This window comes from Mustela nivalis, assembly GCF_964662115.1.
Source record: "Mustela nivalis genome assembly, chromosome: X".
NCBI lineage: Eukaryota > Metazoa > Chordata > Mammalia > Carnivora > Mustelidae > Mustela > Mustela nivalis.
Window position 1 is genome coordinate 61796638 of NC_139040.1, and position 20397 is coordinate 61817034.

General features: G+C 37.6%; 1 protein-coding gene across 6 annotated transcripts in view; it reads right to left on the minus strand.

The window, feature by feature from the left end:
• Positions 1–20397, minus strand: part of GPR174 (G protein-coupled receptor 174) — a 70332-nt gene that overhangs the window by 19731 nt on the left and 30204 nt on the right. The window lies entirely within an intron of this gene.

The following is a 20397-nucleotide window of genomic DNA, read 5'->3' on the forward strand; positions in this document are numbered from 1 at the left end:
TATTTGACCAAGGAAGTAAATTATGAAAAGTAAATTATGAAAATTATAACAGTGCTGAAAGAACTTAAAGATGACACAAATAGATGGAAAGATATTCTGAGAAAAGGAAGATGACAGCAAAGTAAGAGGATCCTAGGCTTACCTCATCCCATGAATACAGCTAAATAACTATCAAATCATCCTAAATAGCACAGAAAGACCTGAAGACTGACAGAACAAATTCTACAACAAAATGGAGAGAAGCAGCCACACTGAATAAAGTAGGATGTACAGATACACAGTATGAGAGAGAAAGAGATCATGGACTCTGAAGTGAGGAGGGAGCTATGGTCATAGAGAAGGCTGAGAGACAGACTAACACACAAGGGAGTGCATTTAGAAAATGAATCCCCATAGGAATCAGCTCTGAAAGCCAGAGGGACTGAATTTCATGACTTTTAGCAACCAGTGGGGCTTAAAATCTGGAGTTCAAAAAGTCAAGGGGTTTGGGCGCCTGGGTGGCTCAGTGGGTTAAGCCGCTGCCTTCGGCTTAGGTCATGATCTCAGGGTCCTGGGATCGAGTCCCGCATCGGGCTCTCTGCTCAGCAGGGAGCCTGCTTCCTTCTCTCTCTCTCTCTGCCTGCCTCTCAGTGTACTTGTAATTTCTCTCTGTCAAATAAATAAATAAAATCTTTAAAAAAAAAAAAAAGTCAAGGGGTTTGACTCAGGGAGACCCCTGAGGCAGAGTGGCCACACTTGAAGAGAAAGAAGGGCAAAGAGCTTGAGGATATATAGCATGGCAACAACAACCTGAAGAACACCTGGACACACAGTGGGGAGATTATTTGCTCATTTCAGAGAATGTCCCTGAGAAGCAGCATTTATGGAGAGACCCCTACAGAAACAAATGAATGACAAGTGCCATTTCCCTCCCCTGCAATTCAGTATAAGCAGAAAACCACTTGCAGGAACCAACATATCACCAACACCCATTACGTAACTTACTTAATATAAATTAAGCCCTGCCATGCCATACTTTAATGGATCAATGCTTTCCAGTCACCCTTGCCTCAGATCCATTGTGGCAAGGCCTCCTTCCCCAGAAGACCTGCCTATACCCCTGAAAACACCACATCTCCCCACTCTGGAGTTTGGCAGAGCTTCAGTTCTGGTGGTGGTGGCAACAGATCTCATTTCAGAAGCAAATCAGAATGCACTTGTTAAAATCCACCACATTCAGGTCAGGGACCAAACATTGCCCACAACAGGCAAAGAAAGCTTCTGCAGACAACTGGGCCTGAAAGCTAAAACAGCCAGGACAAAAGAGCAGAAAACATACAGCACACATTGGAGACACTTCTGCAAGTTCCAGGCCCTAGAGAACAGGGGACACTATATGACAGGAAACTACAGGACCTCTTCTTCATAACCCTCAAGAACAGGAGATGTAGCTGACTTTCCTAATGCACACACACACACACAGATAAATTCATAGAGACTTAGATAAAATGAGAAAACAGAGGGATTTGTCACAAATGAATGAACAGGAAAAGGCCATGGCCAGAAATCTAAGTGAAACAGAAATAAGTAACATGCCTGATAGAGTATAAAGCATTGATTCACTGGACATGAGAAAAGACCAGAAGACATTAGTGAGACCCTTAACACAGAAATAAAAAAGATGAAAAGTGCAATAAGTGAGATTAGAAACAGGCTTACTGCAATAAACACCAGGCTCAAAAAAGCAGAGAAAGGAAGTAATGACCTACAAGACAGACTGGAAATTGATTAATTGATTAATGGAAATTAATCAAGCAGACCAAAAGAAAGAAAGAAAAGAAGGATTATGCAACACGTGAACAAACTTAGGGAACTCAGTGACTCCATCAAACATAAAAACATTCATATAATAGTACCAGCAAAAGAGAGAGAAAAAGGGGCAGAAATTTTATTTGAAAAGATAATAGATGAAAACATTCTTAATCTGGTGAAGGAAAGAGATATCCAGATCCATGAGACATAGATAATCCCTGCCAAAAAATAACAAAAGCAGATCCACACTGAGATATATTATAATTAATAATGTAATGCAAAATACAGAGATATAGTAAAAAAGAAAATTAAAAACAGACAAAAGAAGAAAGTTACATACGTGGGAAACGACATAAGAAAATTAGCAGATATTTCACCAGAAACTTTGCAAGCAAGAAGAGAGTGGCATGATATATATGAAAAGTCTGTGACCAAGAATACTCTATCCAGGAAGGCTAACATTCAAATTAGAAAGAGAAATAAAGAAATTCTGAGACAAACAAAAGGAAAAGGAGTTTGTACCACTAAACCAGCCCTGCAAGAAATATTAAAGGGGACTCTTTAAGTGGAAAGGGGAGACCAAAAATGACAGTATAAAAATAGGAAACAGGGGCTTCCAGGTGGCTCAGTGGGTTAAGCCTCTGCCTTCAGGTCAGGTCATGATCTCAGAGTCCTGGGATGGAGCCCTGCATCAGGCTCTCTGCTCAGCAGGGAGCCTGCTTACCCCTCTCTCTCTGTCTGCCTCTCTGCCTACTTATGATCTCTCTCTGTCAAATAAATAAGCAAAATCTTTAAAAAAAAAATAGGAAACATAAAACCAGTGAAAATGAATATTTCTATAAAATAATCAGTGAAAAATCTCAAACATACAAGGATGCAAAATATGACAACACAATCCACAATCCTCAAGGATGGGTAACAGAGGAGAAAGGAATGGGCTAAAACTTAAACACATCAACTTAATATAAACTATTATATGCAGAAGAGATTATATAAATACATCATGGTAATCATATATTAAAAGCCACTAATAAAAATGCAAATAATAAAGAGAATGAAATCCAAATATATCACTAAAGAAAGTCAACAAAACATGAAAAGAAAAGACAAGAAAGGATCAGAGAAAACAGTCAAAAACAACTGCAAAGTAAGTATTAAAATTACAATAAATACATGTCCATCAATAATTATAATTTAACTAAATTTAGTTAAGTTAACTAAAATTAGTTAAGATGACCACTCTCACCATTTTTGTTCACCATAGTACTGGAAGCCCTAGCCAGAGCATCAGACAACAAAAAGAAATAAGAGGCATCTAAATCAGTAAGAAGTAGTAAAAGTTTCATTATTTGGAGATGACATGATAGAATATATAGGAAACCCAAAAGTCTCCACCAAAAAATGTTAGAATCAATAAATTAATTCAGTAAACTCACAGGATACAAAATCAACGTACAGAAATCTATTTCATTTCTATATACCAATAATGAAACAGCAGAAAGAGAAACAGCAGAAAGAGAAATTAAGAAAACAATCCCAGGGACGCCTGGGTGGCTCAGTTGGTTGAGCAGCTGCCTTCGGCTCAGGTCATGGTCCGAGCATCCTGGGATCGAGTCCCACGTCAGGCTCCTTGCTCGGCTGGGAGCCTGCTTCTCCCTCTGCCTCTGCCTGCCATTCTGTCTGCCTGTGCTCTCCCCCCCCGCCGCATAAATAAATAAAATCTTTAAAAAAAAAAAAAAAGAAAAGAAAACAATCCCATTTATAATTGTCCCAAAAATATTAAGATACCAATGATAAACATAACCAAAGAGGTAAAAGACTTATACTTTGAAAATTATAAAACCCTGACAAAAGAAATTGAAGATGATATAAGAAATGAAAAGACATTTCATACTCATAGATTGAAATAGCAAATATTGTTAAAATGTCTATATTTTCCAAAGCAATCTACAGATTTAATGCTATACCTATCAAAATACCAGCAGCATTATTCATAGAAATACAAATACAATCTACAATTTAGAAAGAACCAAATAAGACCCAGAATACCCAAAGCAATTTTCAAAGAGAACAGTAAAACTGGAGACATCCCAGTTCTGGACTTCAAGTTATATTACAAAGTTGTAGTAATCCAAATATTATGGAACTGGCACAAAAATATACATGTAGATCAATAAGACAGAATAGAAAAATGCAGAAATAATCCAAAATTATATGGTCGATTAGTTTTTGACAAGGAGGAAATAAGATCCAATGGGAAAAAGACAGTCTCTTCAACAAATTGTGTTGGGAAAACTGGACAACAACATGCAAAAGAAGGACCACTTTCTTACATCATACACAAAAATAAATTCAAATATATTAAATACTTTAATGTGAGATCTGAGCCAATAAAATTCCTGGAAAAAATACATTCCATATCTTTTCTGACATTGGCCATAACAACTATTTTCTAGATAGGCCTCCTGAGGCAAAGTTAATAAAAGCAAAAATAAGTGGGGTGCCTGGTTGGTTCAGCTGTTAAGCATCTGCCTTTGGTTCAGGTCATGATCCCAGGGTCCTGGGATCAAGCCCTGCATCGGGCTCCCGGCTCAGTGGGGAGTCTGCTTCTCCCTCTCCTGCTCCCCTTGCTTGTATTCCCTCCCTCACTGTCTTTCTCTCTGTCAAATTAATAAAAAAAATCTTAAAAGAGAGCAAATATAAACTATTGGGAATTCATTTTTTAAAAGTTTCTGTACAGCGAAGGAAACAGTCAACAAAACTAAAAGGCAAGTTACAGAATGTAAGATATTTGCAAATGATATATGCAGTAAATGATTAGTATCCAAAATATATAGGGAACTGATAAAACTCAACATTGCAAAGACAAATAGTCCAATTAAAAAATAGGCAGAAGACATTATATTTTGTCAAAGAAACATGTGTTTTTCCAAAGAAGACATACAGATATCTAACAGACTTACAGAAAGATTCTCACCATCACTTATGATCAGGGAAATGCAAATAAAAACTACCATGAAATATCAGCTCACATCTGTCAGAACAGCTAAAATCAACAACACAAGAAAGAACAAGTGTGGTAAGGCTATGGAGAAAAAGGAACACTCCTGAACTTTTCATGGGAATGCAAACTGGTGCAGCCACTGTGTAAAACATTATGGACATTCCTCAAAAAATTAAAAATAGAAAAGCCCAGGATGCCTGAGTGGTGCAGTTGGCTAAACATCCAACACTGGATTTCAGTTCAAGTCATGATCTCAGGGTTGTGAGCATAAGCATGGAGCATACTTAAGAGTATGTCTCTCCCTCTCCCTCTGCCCTTCTCTGCTCTTTCTCAAAAATAAATAAATAAATTAATTAATTAATTAAAAATAGAAACTCCCTATGATCCAACAGTTGCACTATTGGGTATTTGCCAAAAGAATACAAAAACACTAGTTTAAAAGGATACATGGACTCTTATGTTTATAACATTATCTATAATAGCCAAGTTATGGAAGCAGCCAAAGTATCCTTTGATTAATAAATGGATAAAGGAGTGGTACACACATACACACACACATAGAGGAATATTATTCAGCCATAAAAAGAGTGAAATCTAGCCATTTCAGCTCTGGGTGCTTAACCAGAGTAAAAAATGCTCATTCAATGTCACTCATCATCAGGGAAATACAAATCAAAACTACAATGAGATAACACATCTTTCGGGATGGTTAAAATCAACAACACAAGAAACGACAGAAGTTGGTGAGGATGTGAGGATGTGAAGAGGAAGAACCCTCTTACCCTATTGGTGGCAATGCAAAAGTGGGACAGCCACCCTGGAAAACAATTTGGAGGTTCCTCAAAAAATGAAAAATAGAATTACCCAGCAATTGCACTACAAGGTATTTACAAAAAAAAAAAAAAAGAAAAGAAGAAAAAACCAAAAATACTAATTTAAAGGGAGACATGCACCTGAATTTTTTTTGTTGTTGCTTTTTAAAGATTTTTTTTATCCATATATTTGAGGAGGGGGAGAGAGTTGGGGCGGGGAGGAGCAAAGGGAGAGATACAAGCAGATTCATTGCTGAGTGCAGAGCATGACACAAGGCTCCATCTCATGACCCTGAGATCATGACCTGAGTGGAAACCAAGAATCAGATGCTTAACTTACTGGGCCACCCAGGCGCCCACACCCAGATGTTTATAGCAGCATTATCTACAAAAGCCAAATCATGGACACAGCCCAAGTGTCCATAGGCTGATGAATGGCTAAGGAAGAGGACACACACACACACACACACACACACACACACACACAGCAGAATATTACTCAGCCATAACAAATAATGAAATCTTGGCATTTACAATGACATGGATGGAGTTAGAGAGTGTTACGCTAAGTGAAATAAGCCAGACAGAGAAAGATAAATACCATGTGGTTTCACTAATATATGGAATGAGAAAACAAAAAAATGGAGCAAAGGAGAAAAAGAGAGAGAGGGGCAAATCAAGAAACAAACCCTTAATTATAGAGGATAAACTAACAATTACTCGAAGGGAGTGGGGTAGGGAGTTGGTTTAATAGGTTTTGGGGATTAAGGGGTGCTCATGTGATGAGCACTGGGTGCTATATGGAAATGTTAAAGCACTATATATTGTACACTTGAAAGAAGCATTACACTCTGTGTTAACTATCTGGACTTTAAAAAAAAAAAAAACTTTTAAAAAATAAAGGGTATTTAGAGTGCCCCCCAATAAAGAAATGAAGGCCCAGATAAATTGACTTTCTCATGGTCACACAGACATCCAATGGCAGATATGGAACAAGAGCTCAAGACTTCTCACTCTTAATCTTATTTTCATTACAATGAAGTTGGCTTTGCTATGACGAATTTAAAGAAATTCATCACAGTTTATATTTTCAAATCAATGTTACCTTCAAACGGTCACTTTGCAAAGATAGATGCTCAGCCTAGTGATGCTGTATTTTGAGAAATATTCTCATAATTTATTCTTTGGAATTATCTTTGGGACTCCTTTGAGCTAATCAAGAAAAGGAGGGGGAAAGAAATCATAACATAGTCTTTTAACTATAGAGAACACACTGAGGGTTGCCGGAGAGGAGACAGGCTGGGGGGTTGTGTGGAATATGTGATGGTATTAAGGAGGGCATTTGTGATGAGCACTGGGTATTGTATGTAAGTGATGAATCATTGAATTCTACACCTGTCACTAATATTACATTGTATGTCAACTAGCTGGAATTTAAAAACTTCGAAGAAAAAAAAAAAAAGAAAAGAAAAATGAATGTTCCCACGCACTTTGCTTTTGATAAAAAATGACCGTGTCCTGGGATTGAGCCCAGCCTGCATCATGCTCTCTGTTCAGCAGAGCTGTTTCTCCCTTTTTTTCAGTGTTCTGTTCTCCTTCTGTTCTCTCTCTCTCTTCCTCACTCCCTCTCCCTCTTTCTCTTCCCTCTCAAAAAAATAAGCGAAACCTTAAAAAAAAATGTGTCCTTTGCAAATATCTTTCCCCATTCCAAAGCTTGCCTTTGAGATTTATTGATGGTTTACTTCATGGTGCAAAAAGCGTTTTATCTTGATGAAGTCCCTGTAGTTCATTTTTGCTTTTGTTTCCCTTGCCACAGGAGACCTATTTAGTAACAAGGTGCTATGGTCTCTTGCCACAGGAGACCTATTTAGTAACAAGGTGCTATGGCCAATATCAAAAAGGTTGCTCCTTGTCTTCATCTCTAGGATTTTGATGGTATCCTGTATCACCTATAGGTCTTTCATCCATTTTGAATTTATTTATGTGTATGCTGTAAGAAAGTGGTTTCTTTCCTTCCTTCCTTCCTCTCTTTCTTTCTTTCTTTATTTCTTTATTTCTTCTTTTCTTTTCCAGTTTTCCCAAGACACTTTGCTGAAGAGACTGTCTTTTTCCCATTGGATATTATTTCCTCCTTTCTCAAAGATGAATTAACCATATGATTTTGGATTTATTTCTGGGTTTTCTATTTTGTTCCATTGATCTATGTATCTGTTTTTCTACCAGTAGCATAATGTCTTGTTCACTACAGCTTTGTAATATAACTTGATGTTTGGAATTGAGATGTGTCCAGGTTTCTTTTCTTTTTCAAGATTGTTTTGGCTATTCAGCTCTTCAGGGTATTTTTGTTGTTCCATAAAAATTTCAGGACTGTATGTGCTAGGTCTATGAAAAATGGTGGTGGTATTTTGACAGGGATTGCTTTAAATATGTACATTTCTTTGGATAGTATAGACATTTTAATGTTTGTCTTCCAACCCATAAACATGGATTGTCTCTATATTTCATTGTGTCATTTTCAATTTCTTTCATTATTGGCTGTAGTTCTCAGAGTACAGATCTTTCATATTTTTGTTTAGGTTTATTTTTAGGTATCCCATTGGTTTTGTTGCAATTGTAAATGTGATTGATTCTGGAATTTCTCTTCTTTTTTTTTTAATTGTTTTATTTTTTACAAACATGTATTTTTATCCCCAGGGGTACAGGTCTGTGAATCGCCAGGTTTACACATTTCACAGCACTCACCAAAGCACATACCCTCCCCAATGTCCATAACCCACCCCCCTTCTCCCAACCCCCCTTCCCCCAGCAACACTCAGTTTGTTTTGTGAGATTAAGAGTCACTTATGGTTTGTCTCCCTCCCAATCCCATCTTGTTTCATTGATTCTTCTCCTACCCACTTAAGCCCCCATGTTGCATCACCACTTCCTCATATCAGGGAGATCATATGATAGTTGTCTTTTGCCAATTGACTTATTTCACTAAGCATGATACGCTCTAGTTCCATCCACGCTGTCGCAAATGGCAAGATTTCATTTCTTTTGATGGCTGCATAGTATTCCATTGTGTATATATACCACATATTCTTGATCCATTCATCTGTTGATGGACATCTAGGTTCTTTCCATAGTTTGGCTAGTGTGGACATTGGTGCAATAAACATTCGGGTGCACGTGCCCCTTTGGATCACTACATTTGTATCTTTAGGGTAAATACCCAATAGTGCAATTGCTGGGTCATAGGGCAGTTCTATTTTCAACATTTTGAGGAACCTCCCTCCATGCTCTTTTCCAGAGTGGTTGCACCAGCTTGCATTCCCAACAACAGTGTAGGAGGGTTGCACTTTCTCCGCATCCTCGTCAGCATCTGGCATTTCCTGACTTGTTGATTTTAGCCACTCTGACTGGTGTGAGGTGATATCTCATTATGGGTTTGATTTGTATTTCCCTGATGGCAAGTGATATGGAGCACTTTTTAATATGTCTGTTGGCCAACTGGATGTCTTCTTTGCGGAAATGTCTGTTCATGTCCTCTGCCCATTTCTTGACTGGATTGTTTGTTCTTTGGGTGTTGAGTTTGCTAAGTTCTTTATAGATTTTGGACACTAGTCCTTTATCTGATATGTCGTTTGCAAATATCTTCTCCCGTTCTGTCAGTTGTCTTTTGGTTTTGTTAACTGTTTCCTTTGCTGTGCAAAAGTTTTTGATCTTGATGAAATCCCAATAGTTCATTTTTGCCCTTGCTTCCCTTGCCTTTGGCGTTGTTCCTAGGAAGATGTTGCTGCGGCTGAGGTCGAAGAGGTTGCTGCCTGTGGTCTCCTCAAGGATTTTGATGGATTCCTTTCGCACATTGAGGTCCTTCATCCATTTTGAGTCTATTTTTGTGTGTGGTGTAAGGAAATGGTCCAATTTCATTTTTCTGCATGTGGCTGTCCAATTTTCCCAGCACCATTTATTGAAGAGGCTGTCTTTTTTCCATTGGACATTCTTTCCTGCTTTGTCAAAGATTAGTTGACCATAGAGTTGAGGGTCTATTTCTGGGCTCTCTATTCTGTTCCATTGATCTATGTGTCTGTTTTTGTGCCAGTACCATGCTGTCTTGATGATGACAGCTTTGTAATAGAGCTTGAAGTCCGGAATTGTGATGCCACCAACGTTGGCTTTCTTTTTCAATATCCCTTTGGGTATTCGAGGTCTTTTCTGGTTCCATATAAATTTTAGAATTATTTGTTCCATTTCTTTGAAAAAGATGGATGGTACTTTGATAAGAATTGTATTAAATTTGTAGATTGTTAAAGGTAGCATAGACATTTTCACAATATTTATTCTTCCAATCCAGGAGCATGGAACATTTTTCCATTTCTTTTTCCATTTTCAATTTCTTCCTCAATTTCTTTCATGAGTACTTTATAGTTTTCTGAGTATAGATTCTGTGCCTCTTTGGTTAGGTTTATTCCTAGGTATCTTATGGTTTTGAGTACAATTGTAAATGGGATTGATACCTTAATTTCTCTTTCTTCTGCCTTGTTGTTGGTGTAGAGAAATAGAACGGATTTCTGTGCATTGATTTTATATCCTGACACTTTACTGAATTCCTGTACAAGTTCTAGCAGTTTTGGATTGGAGTCTTTTGGGTTTTCCACATATAGTATCATATCATCTACAAAGAGTGATAATTTGACTTCTTCTTTGCCGATTTGGATGCCTTTAATTTCCTTTTGTTTTCTGATTGCTGACTCTAGGACTTCTAGTACTGTGTTGAATAACAGTGGTGATAATGGACATCCCTGCCATGTTCCTGACCTTAGTGGAAAAGCTTACAGTTTTTCTCCATTGAGAATGATTTTTGCAGTGGGTTTTACATAGATGGCTGATGATAGTGAGGTATGTGCCCTCTATCCATACACTTTGAAGAGTTTTGATCAGGAAGGGATGCTGTACTTTGTCAAATGCTTTTTCAGCATCTATTGAGAGTATCATATGGTTCTTTTTTTTTCTTTTATTGATGTGTTGTATCACATTGACTGATTTGCTGATGTTGAACCAACCTTGCAGCCCTGGAATAAATCCCACTTGGAATTGGTGAATAATCTTTATAATGTACTGTTGAATCCTATTGACTAGTATTTTGGTGAGAATTTTCACATCTGTGTTCATCAAGGATATTGGACTATAGCTCTCTTTTTTGATGGGATCCTTGTCTGGTTTTGGGATCAAGGGGATGTTGGCCTCATAAAACAAGTTTGGAAGTTTTCCTTCCATTTCTATTTTTTGGAACAGTTTCAGTAGAATAGGAATTAGTTCTTCTTTAAATGTTTGGAGGAATTCCCCCGGGAAGCCATCTGGCCCGGGGCTTTAGTTTGTCTGGAGATTTTTAATCACTGTTTCAATCTCTTACTGGTTATGGTTCTGTTCAGGCTTTCTATTTCTTCCTGGTTCAGTTGTGGTAGTTTATATGTTTCTAGGAATGCATCTATTTCTTCCAGATTGTCAAATTTGTTGGCGTAGAGTTGCTCATAGTATGTTCTTATAGTAGTTTGCATTTCATTGGTGTTAGTTGTGATCTCTCCTCTTTCATTCATGATTTTATTTATTTGGGTCCTTTCTCTTTTCTTTTTGATAAGTCTGGCCAGAGGTTTATCAATTTTATTAATTCTTTCAAAGAGCCAGCTCCTAGTTTCGTTGATTTGTTCTATTGTTTTTTTGGTTTCTATTTCATTGATTTCTGCTCTGATCTTATGATTTCTCTTCTCCTGCTGGGCTTTGGGTTTATTTCTTGTTCTTTCTCCAGCTCCTTTAGGTGTAGGGTTAGGTTGTGTACCTGAGACCTTTCTTGTTTCTTGAGAAAGGCTTGTACCGCTATATATCTTCCTCTCAGGACTGCCTTTGTTGTGTCCCACAGATTTTGAACTGTTGTATTTTCATTATCATTTGTTTCCATGATTTTTTTCAATTCTTCTTTAATTTCCCAGTTGATTCATTCATTCTTTGGAAGGAAGTTGTTTAGTCTCCATGTATTTGGGTTCTTTCCAAACTTCCTCTTGTGGTTGAGTTCTAGCTTCAGATCATTGTGGTCTGAAAATATGCAGGGAATGATCCCAATCTTTTGATACCTGTTGAGTCCTGATTTAGGACCGAGGATGTCATCTATTCTGGAGAATGTTCCATGTGCACTAGAGATGAAATGTGCACTGGGATGAAATGTTCTGAATATATCTGTGATGTCCATCTGGTCCAGTGTGTCATTTAAGGCCTTTATTTCCTTGCTGATCTTTTGCTTGGATGATCTTTCCATTTCAGTGATGGGGGTGTTAAAGTCCGCTACAATTATTGTATTATTGTTTATGTGTTTCTTTGATTTTGTTATTAATTGGTTTATATAGTTGGCTGCTCCCATGTTGGGGGCATATATATTTAAAATTGTTATATCTTCTTGTTGGACAGACCCTTTGAGTATGATATAGTGTCCTTCCTCATCTCTTACTGTAGTCTTTGGCTTCAAATCTAATTGATCTGATATAAGGATTGCCACTCCTGCTTTCTTCTGATGTCCATTAGCATGGTAAATTCTTTTCCACCCCCTAACTTTAAATCTGGAGGTGTCTTCGGGCTTAAAATGAGTTACTTGGAGGCAACATATAGATGGGTTTTGCTTTTTTATCCATTCTGATACCCTGTGTCTTTTGATTGGGGCATTTAGCCCATTAACATTCGGAGTAAATACTGAGAGATATGAATTTAGTGCCATTGTATTGCCTGTAAGGTGACTTTACTGTATATTGTCTCTGTTCCTTTCTGATCTACCACTTGTAGGCTCTCTCTTTGCTTAGAGGACCCCTTTCAATATTTCCTGTAGTGCTGGTAATGTGTTTGCAAATTCTTTCAGTTTTTTTTTGTCCTGGAAGCTTTTAATCTCTCCTTCTATTTTCAATGATAGCCTAGCTGGGTGTAGTATTCTTGGCTGCATGTTTTTCTCATTTAGTGTTCGGAAAATATCATGCCAGCTCTTTCTGGCCTGCCAGGTCTCTGTGGATAAGTCAGCTGCCAATCTAATATTTTTACCATTGTATGTTACAGACATCTTTTCCCGGGCTGCTTTCAGGATTTTCTCTTTGTCACTAAGACTTGTAAATTTTACTATTAGGTGACGGGGACTATTCCTATTGATTTTCAGGGGCATTCTCTGAACCTCCTGAATTTTGATGCTCGTTCCCTTTGCAATATTGGGGAAATTCTCCCCAATAATTCTCTCCAGTATACCTTCTGCTCCCCTATCTCTTCTTCTTCTGGAATCCCAGTTATTCTAATGTTGTTTCATCTTATGGTGTCACTTATCTCTCAAATTCTCCCCTGGTGGTCCAGTAGCTGTTTGTCCCTCTTTTGCTCAGCTTCTTTATTCTCTGTCATTTGGTCTTCTATACTGCTAATTCTTTCTTCTGCCTCATTTATCCTAGCAGTGAGAGCCTCCATTTTTGATTGCACCTCATTAATAGCTTTTTTGATTTCAACTTGGTTAGATTTTAGTTCTTTTATTTCTCCAGAAAGGGCTTTTATATGCCCTGAGAGGTTTTCTCTAATATCTTCCATGCCTTTTTCGAGCCCGGCTAGAACCTTGCGAATTGTCATTCTGAACTCTAGATCTGACATATTACCAATGTCTGTATTGATTAGGTCCCTAGCCTTCGGTTCTGCCTCTTATTCTTTTTTTTGTGGTGAATTTTTCCGCCTTGTCATTTTGTCCAGATAAGAGTATATGAAGGAGCAAGTAAAATACTAAAAGGGTGGCAACAACCCCTGGAAAATATGCTTTAACCAAATCAGAAGAGATCCCAAATCGTGAGGGGGGATAAAGGGGATAAAAAGAGGTTCAAAAAGAAAGAAAGAAAGAAAAATAAAAGAAAAGAATTTAAAAAGAAAATGAATAAAAAAAGTAAAAAATAAAAAGAAAAAAATGTATATATATATATATATATTAGATAAACTAGTTTAAGAACGTTAAAAAGGAAAAGGGTAAAAGTTAAAAAAAATTTAGCAAAAGAAGAAAATAAAAATGAAAAAGAAAAAAATTACTTTAACTGCAAGACTAAAAATTCACAAGGAGAAAGCCATGAGTTCCTTGCTTTGCTTTCTCCTCCTCTGGAATTCTGCCGCTCTCCTTGGTATTGAAACCGCACTCCTTGGTAGGTGAACTTGGTCTTGGCCTGATTTCTTGTTGATCTTCTGGGGGAGGGGCCTGGTGTAGTGATTCTCAAGTGTCTTTGCCCCAGGCGGAATTGCACCACCCTTACCAGGGTCTGGGCTGAATAATCTGCTCAGTTTTGCTTTCAGGAGCTTTTGTTCCCTGTCCACTTTCTGTAGAGTTCTGGAGGATGGGAATACAAATGGCGGCCTCCTGGTCTCTGGCCTGGAGGAGCCAAGAGCCCGCTCCCACTCCTCAGTGCGCCCTCAGAGAACAGCGCCCAGTAACTCCCGTCTGCCTGACCTCTGGCCGCGCTCCGAGATCCCTGAGCCTGCGACTGGTTCGAGGTAATCCCAAACTGCGAGCTTACTGTTAGCTCTGTCTCTGTAGCCGTCTTTCCCGTTCCAATATCCGCAAGCTCTGTGACACTCAGACACCCTCAATCCTTCTGTGACCCTGCGGGACCTGAGGCCACGCTGACCCAGGGTGGGCTTCACCCCGGTTTAGCCTCTGGAGTTATGTTTCTCAGCGGAACAGACTTTGAAAAGTCCCGATTTTGTGCTCTGTTGCTCCACCGCTTGCCGGGAGCCGGCCCCTCCCCCCGGGATCTATCTTCCCATAGCTTTGGATTCACTTCTCCACCAGTCCTACCTTTCAGAAAGTGGTTGTTTTTCTGTTTCTGAAATTGCTGTTCTTCTTCTCTTTGATCTGCCGATGGATTTGCAGGTGTTTGCAATGTTTAGATAAGCTATCTAGCTGATCTCCTGCTAGCTGAAGTAGTCTCAGCCTGCTACTTCTCTGTCATCTTGACTCCTCCTCTTTTTTTCTGTTTTTTTTTTTTTATTGGTGTATAGAGATGTAAGGTTTCTGTACATTGATTTTATATCCTGTAATTTTATTGAATTTGGTTATCATTTCTAGTAGTTTTTTTGTGGAGTCTTTCAGTTTTTCTATATAAAGTATCATGGCACCTGCAAAAAAGTTAAAGTTTTATACTTTCTCTCTGATCTGGATGTCTTTTCTTTCTTTTTGTTGTCTTATTCTTGTGTTAGGACTTCCAGTCTTTGTTGAATAAAATGACGTTAGTGTCTACTGTATCTTGCTTCTTACCATAGACAAAATGCTTTCAGTTCTTCTTCATTTAGCTTGACATGAGCTATAGGTTTTTCATGTAAGACCTTTATTATTTTGTTCCATCTAAACCTACTTCATTGAGGGTTTTTATCATGAATACATGCTGTACTTTCTTAAATGCTTTCTTTATCTATTGAAATGATCATACAGTTCTTATCCTTTCCTTTATAAATATTATGCATTATGTTGATTTATTTGTGAATATTGAACCACACTTGTGATCCAGAAATAAATCCCACTTGATCATGATGAATGGTCTTTTTAATGTATTGCTGGATTTGGTTCATTAATATTCTATTGAGGATTTTTGCATCCAATACTCATCGGGGATATTGGACCTTTTTTAGTGGTCTTTTTTTTCTTTTCTTTTTAAGTTTTTATTTAAATTCCAGTTAGTGAATATACAGTATAACTTTAGTTTCAGTTGTACAACACAGTGGTTCAACACTTTCATATAACACCTTGTGCTTATCAAAACAAGTGCACTCTAGAATTCCCATGACCTACTTTATCAGTGCTCCCACTCACCTCCCTTCTGGCAACTATCAGTTTGTTCTCTATAGCTAAGAGTGTGTTCTTGGTTTGCCTCTCTTTTTCTCTCTTCCTCTGTTTCCTTTGCTCTTTTTAAGAATTATTTATTTTTTTTTAAATTTCTTTTCTGTGTTCCAGAATTCATTGTTTATGCAACACACTGAGTGCTCCATGCAATATATGCCCTCCATAATACCCACCACCAGGTTCACTGAACCTCCTACTCCCCTCCCCTCCAAAACCCTCAGACTGAGATTATTTACTGCATATTCTCAGATCACAATGCATTGAAACTGGAGCTCAACCACAAGAAAAAAAATTGGAAGGAATTCAAACACCTGGAAGCTAAAGACCATCTTGCTTAAGAATGTTTGGATCAATCAATAAATCAAAGAAGAACTTAAACAATTCATGGAAACCAATGAGAATGAAGACACTTCAGTCCAAAACTTATGGGATATAGCAAAGTCAGTCCTAAGGGGAAAATACATAGCCATCCAAGCCTCCCTCAAAAAATTGAAAAATCCTGAATACATCAACTCTCTTTACACCTCAAAGAACTGGAGAATCAACAAGAAATTAAACCAACCCCACACACAAGAAGAGAAATAATCAAGATTAGAGCAGAGATCAATGAGATAGAAACTAGAGATAGAGTAGAACACATCAACAAAACTAGAAGCTGGTTTTTTTGAAAGAATCAATAAGATCGATAAACCATTGCCAAACTAACCCAAAAGAAGAGAAAGAAGACCCAAATTAATAAAATTATGAATGAAAAAGGAGAGATCATGACTAACACCAAGGAAATAGAAACAATAATCAGAAATTATTATCAACAGTTATATGTCAATAAGTTAAGCAACCTAGATAAAATGGATGAATTCCTGGAGATCTATAACCTTCCAAAACTGAATTAGGAAGAAATTGACAACCTGAATAAACCAATATCTAGTAATGAGATTGAAGCAGTGATCAAAAACCTCCCAAAAAACAAGAGTCCAGGACTTGACAGAATTTTTTAGTGGTCTTTATCTAGTTTTGGTATCAGGGTAATGCTGGAGTCCTAAAATGAATTTGAGAGTGTCCCTCCATTTCTTTTCTTTTCTTTCTTTCTTTTTTTTTTTTTTTGAACAGTTTGAGAAGAATATCTATTAACTCTTCTTTTAAATGTGTGGTAGAATTCACCTGTGAAGCCATTTGGTCATAGACTTCTGTTTGTTAGGACTTTTTAAATTAGTGATTCAATTTCTTTGCTGCTTATTCATCTGTTCAAGTTTTCTATTTCTTCCTGTCCCACTTTTGGTATTTCATATCTTTTTAAAGAAATTTATCATTTCTACCAGGTTGTCCAATTGTTAGCATATATTTTTCACAATATTCTCCTTTAAGTGTGTTTCTCTGGTGTTGGTTGTTATTTCGCCTCTCGCATCTGTGATTATTTTTATTTGGGTCCATTCTCTTTTCTTTTTGATAAATCTAATTAAAAGTTCATCAATTTTATTAATTTTTCAAAGAAATAACTTCTGTTTTCATTGATCTGTTCTGTCGGGTTTTTTTGTTTGTATGTATGTTTGTTTCTCTATCATTCATTTCTCTTTTTTAAGATTTTTTTTTATTTTACAGAGAGAGATCACAAGTAGGCAGAGAGACAAGCAGAGAGAGAGAGAGAAGGAGGGATGGAAACAGACTCCCTGCTGAGCAGAGAGCCCAGAGCGGGACTGGATCCCAGGACCCTGCGATCATGACCCAAGCTGAAGGCAGAGGCTTAACCCACTGAAACACCCAGGCACCCTCTATTATTCATTTCTGCTCTATTCTTTATTATTTCCCTCCTTCTGCTGGCTTAAGGCTTCATTTGTTGTTCTTTTTCTAACTCCTTAAGGTGTAAGGTTAGGTGTTTTATCTGAGATTTTTCCTGCTTCTTGAGATAGATCTTTCTATAAACTTCTCTTTTAGGATCACTTTTGCTGTTTCCCACTGGTTTGGGACCATTCTATATTATTATTCATTTATTTCCTATTTTTTATTTCTTATTTTATTTCCTGGTTGACCCATTCATTGTTTAGTAGCGTATTATTTAAGCTCCATGTATTTGTGGTCTTTCCAGATTTTGTTTTTGTTCTTGTTTTTCTCCTTAACTTCTAGTTTCATAGGATTTTGGTCAGAAAAGATGGATGGTGTGATTTCAATCTTCTTATATTTGTTGAGACCTGTTTTGTGGTCTAATGTGTGATCTATTCTGGAGAATGTTCCATGTGGCCTTGCAAGTAATGTGTGTACCCTGCTGTTTTAGGGTGGAATATTCTGAATATATTTGTTAAGTCCACCTGTTCGAGTTTGTCATTCTAAGGTATTGTTTCTTTACTGATTTTCTGTTTAGAATATCTGTCCATCGATGTAATGGGGTTTTAAAATCCCCTCCTGTCATTATATCATTATCAATGAGTTCCTATATGTATATTATTAATTCAGATTTTTTTTAAAGAGAGAGTTCCAGTGAATGGTGGGGAAGGGCAGAGGGAGAAGGATAGAATCTTAGGCAAGTTCAACACTGAGTGTGGAGCCCAAAGTGGGCCTCAATTTCACAACCCTGAGATCATGACCTGAGCTGAAATTGAATGTCAGACACTTAACCAACTGAACCATCCAGGCACCCCTGTTTGTTATTAATTGTTTTATATATGTGGTTGCTCTGTTAGGTGCATAAATAGTTACAGTCATTACATCCTATTATTGGATTTTACCCTCTGTTATTACATAGTGCCCTTCTTTGTTTCTTGTTATAGTCTTTTTGTTGTTATTGTTGTCTTTGTTTTAAATTCTAGTTTGTCCACAAATTATTGCTCAGGCTTTACTTTGACATTTATTTGCAAGATAAGTGTGTCTTTAGGTCTAAAATGAGTTTCTTTTAGGCAACATATAGACTGTTTTTTTAAAAAAAATCTATTATGACACCTCATGTCTTTTTATTGGAGCATTTAGTCCACTGATATTCAAAATAGTTATTGATAGATATGCATTTATTGCCACTTTCTTACTTGTTTTGTCATTCTTTCTGGAGATTTTTTCTTATCTTTTCTTGTCTTTGTCATTTTTGGTCTCTTCTTTGCACTTAAAGAATCCACACTAATATTTCTTGCAGGGTTGGTCAACTGGTCATGAATTCCTTTAGTGTTTGTTTTCCTGGGAAACTCTTCAATTCTCTCTCTATTCTAAATGACAGCCTTGCTAGATAAAATATTCTTACTGCAAATGTTTCCCATTCAGCCATTTGTCATCTAATGCCACTCCCTTCTGGCTTTTCAAGTTTGTGCTGGGACATCTTCAGCTGCCCTTAGTGGTTTCCTCTATAAATTAGGGGCTTCTTTTGTTTTCTACTTTTAAGATTTTTTTCTTTATAATTATATTTTGGAAATTGAATCACAATGTATCTTGGTGTTGGACGGCTTTTGTCATTTTTGATGGGAGTTCTTTATGTCTCATGGGTCTCAATATGTGTTTCCTTCTGCAGATTAATTAAGTTTTCAGCTATTATTTCTTCAAATCAGTTTTCTGCCCCCTTTTCTCTCTCTTCTTCTTTTGGTACTTCTATAAAATAAATGTTACTATGCTTGATGTAGTCACTGAGTTCCCTAAATTTATTCCTGTGTTGCATAATTCTTCGTTCTCTCTTTGTTCAGCTTAATTACTTTCCTTTACTTTGTCTTTAAGGTTATTTATTAATTCCTCTCCTTTTCCCAATCAGCTATTCATTGCATCAAGCCTGTTTCTAACCTCATGCATTGCATTCTTCATCTCTGAAATCTTTTCAATTATTTTATCTCTGTGGTAAGGATCTCACTGATGTTTTCTGTTCTGTTCTCAAGCTCTTTGAGTATCCTCATGGTTGCTACTTTAAATTCTCCATCAGACATCTTACATATATCTCTTTTGCTTAGATCTCTGGCAATAGACTTGTCTTTTTCTTTCATTTGGGATAAATTCCTACATCTTCATATTTTGTCTAAGTCTCTGCCTTCTTTGTGTTAAAAAGGCCAGTTTTGGGATGCCTGGGTGGCTCCGTTTCAGCTCAGGTCATGATCTCAGAGTCCTGAGATTAAGCCCTGCATTGGGCTTCCTGGTCGCAGGGAGCCTGCTTCTCCTCTCCTCCCTGCTCATGCTTTCTCTCTCTTTCTCTTTCCTTCTCTCAAATAAATAAAAAAATTCTTAAAAAAGAAAGAAAGATAGGAAGGAAGAAAGTAATACCAGTTATGTCTTCTCTTCCTGAAAGTAATGACCTTATGAAGACAAGGTCATGTAGTGCCCATGTCCTGGTGCTTAAGAGTGTGTCACCAATATTTGCTGTGTGCATGCTGCTGGTTGTTGTTGTTGTTTTGCTTGTTTGTTTGTTTGTTTTTTACCTGCTCTGTCCTTCAGGCCACTCATATGCAGAATCTCTCCTTGCCTGTTGTGGCAGTATTTCATATTTGGCCATAATGTGGTGAGTTTTAACTAGGTGTGCTCTGGTCTACTTGTGAAATGAGACCTGTCCAGAACTGAGGCCTGTAGAACTCTCTGGTCTGGAGAAGTGGTATGTGCAGGGGGTTGTGCTAGTCTTCTGGGTGAGGGATCTGTCATCTCCTTTGTTCCCAGTAAGGTGTCTTTATGTATGCAGCCTCTCAGTGACATGATCTGGGAAGTACCTGTACCCCAGGTACTCTTCAGATTGCTCTTTCCACCCTCTCTGCCTCTCTGTTCTTTGCCTGCCTTCTCTCCAGGAGTAGTGCAGTGCCCTCAAGTATCTGACATGGCAGGCATCAGTCAAAACTCCTGACCTTTAATACTCCAGGATGTAAGCAAGGCTGGCTGCCAGAACTCATGGAAGTCAGCCTCTCCCATTTTCCAAGCCAATGTCTTTGGCAAACATTTGTGTACATTCTCCTGTGTGCTTATCTCTCTCTCACCCT